Source organism: Benincasa hispida, chromosome 11 (assembly GCF_009727055.1).
Source record: "Benincasa hispida cultivar B227 chromosome 11, ASM972705v1, whole genome shotgun sequence".
In the NCBI taxonomy this organism is placed as follows: Eukaryota; Viridiplantae; Streptophyta; class Magnoliopsida; order Cucurbitales; family Cucurbitaceae; genus Benincasa; species Benincasa hispida.
Genome location: NC_052359.1, coordinates 31,785,471 through 31,787,931, shown reverse-complemented (window position 1 = coordinate 31,787,931; position 2,461 = coordinate 31,785,471).

Below are 2,461 nucleotides of genomic sequence, written 5' to 3'. Positions count from 1 at the left end.
TACAACATATCTGGAAAATAACTTATATGTGCTAAGACCGTTAGCCATTAGTTCCCTTCATAACACTGAGTTGTTTAAAACTGCCGTAACTCAATCTAAACATCAACGAATTTCTTCTAAAGAAAATGCCTAACTTTGGCACATTCGATTTGGGCACATCAATCTCAATAGGATTGAGAGATTGGTGAAGAATGGACTTCTAAGTGAGTTAGAAGAAAATTCTTTACCGAATCATATTAGGGAGCACAGCCCACGAAGTGAATAATGCACTTCTAAGTGAAGAATAGACTTCTAAGTGAAGAATGGACTTCTAAGTGAGACCTATAGATCAGTCTAATGGGATCTTGTAGATCAGTCTAATGGGGTAAGACCTATAGATTGTAAATGGATCTACAAGTGCAAACAGCATGCTGATGGGAAGGTGCAAATCTTCAAGGCTCGACTTGTGGCAAAGGGTTATACCCAGGTAGAGGGAGTCGACTATGAGGAGACTTTCTCGCCTGTTGCCATGTTAAAGTTGATCCGCATCCTCCTATCCATTGCAACTTATTATAATTATGAGATCTGATAAATGGAGGTTAAGACGGCCTTTCTAAATGACAATCTTGAGGAGACCATTTACATGGTGCAAGCCAAGGGATTCATAGCCCAAGAGCAAGAGCAAAAAGTTTACAAGCTGAACTGGTCCATTTATGGGCTGAAACAAGCGTCTAGATCTTGGAACATACGGTTTGATATTGCGATCAAGTCGTATAGCTTTGACCAGAACGTTGATGAACCTTGTGTCTACAAGTAGTGTTGTATGTAGATGATATACTACTCATTTGAAATGATGTAGGTCTGCTGCTTGTAGTTAAGAATTGGCTAGCGACCCAATTCCAAATGAAATATTTGGGAGAGGATCAGTTTGTTCTGGGTATACAGATCTTTCGAGATCATAAGAACAAAGTCCTAACACTGTCTCAGGCATCATACATTGACAAGATGTTGCTCAAGTTCTCGATGCTGGACTCCAAGAGAGGCCTACTGCCGTTCAGGCATCGTGTTCTAAGACGCCTCAAGAGGTTAAGGAAATGAGACGGGTCCCTTATGTGTCTTTTGTTGGCAATTTGATGTATGTGATACTCTGTACTAGACCAGACATTTGCTATGTTGTGGGCATAGTCAGTAGGTATCAGTCTAACTCAGGCCAGGGACTACATGCTCGTGGGTGAAGAACATTCTCAAGTATCTTTGAAGAATGAGGGACTACATGCTCGTGTATGGATCTAGGGATTTGATCCTTATTGGACACACAGATTCTGACTTTCAGACTGATAAGGACTCTCATAAGTCCACGTCAGGGTCAGTCTTTACTCTTAACGGAGGAGCTGTAGTGTGGCGAAGCACTAAGTAGGGGTACATCACCGACTCCACTATAGAGGCGGAGTAAGTAGCGGCTTGCGAAGCTGCTAATGAAGTCGTCTGGCTCAGGAAGTTCTTGACATAACTGGAAGTGGTACCAGATATATCTAGGCCCATTAACCTTTATTGTGATAATAATGGGGCAGTGGCGAACTCCAAGGAGCCTTGGAGTCACAGGCGCGGTAAACACATAGAGCGGAAGTATCATATGATCCGTGAGATAGTACATCGAGGGGACATGATCGTCACGAAGATCGCTTTGAAGCATAATGTTGCTGACCCATTTACGAAGGCTCTCAAGGCTATAGTGTCTGAGGGTCACCTTCAGAGCATGGGTCTATAGGATCGACCACGGCTAGACTAGGGCAAGTGGAAGATTTTTTTTGTACTAGGCTTTTATGCCCTAGTTTATTATTTTGTACTAGTTTTCGTACACTCCACTTTGTTTTAGGACAAGTGGGAGATTGTTGGGGTTGATGCCCTAAAGTCTCGTGTCCTATAGTTTGATTTGGGAGCTGGAAAATCAGCTACACAAGAAGGAATTCACTCCTTCCCCAAAGCAGGGGCAAGTAGATAGATAGCTCCCTTAAGAGCTGATTTCAGGGCTTGAACGATGTGGCGCCACACATCTTCTCTTTGCCTGAAAGGTGTTCACACATAGTTGGACTATGTTGTATTGTTCATTAGAGAAATCAGTGATACTTAAGGAGTGAGATGTAACTACAGGGGTAAAATGGTAAATTGACCCAGCTCTACTTACGAGCATTTGTGAAGGGTCATCGTACTCATGATTGGTTATATCCGATGGACACAGATAGATATTTGGGATAAGAAGAGTTCAGCTGTTGGTCTTCAGTGGAATGCCTGGTAGTTAACGGATGGTGGATCTCATGGCTAAAGATTTTAGTCAGCTATTCACGTACCATTGGAGCTTCAAGCCACAAGTCCATAAGGTCCCCTTAGTAGCTTGGATAAAGTTGAAAATCAGTTTTTGGGTCAGTTTGAAATGTTCAAATTGACAATAGGGAGTTGGATAATATATGATATAATTGAACTG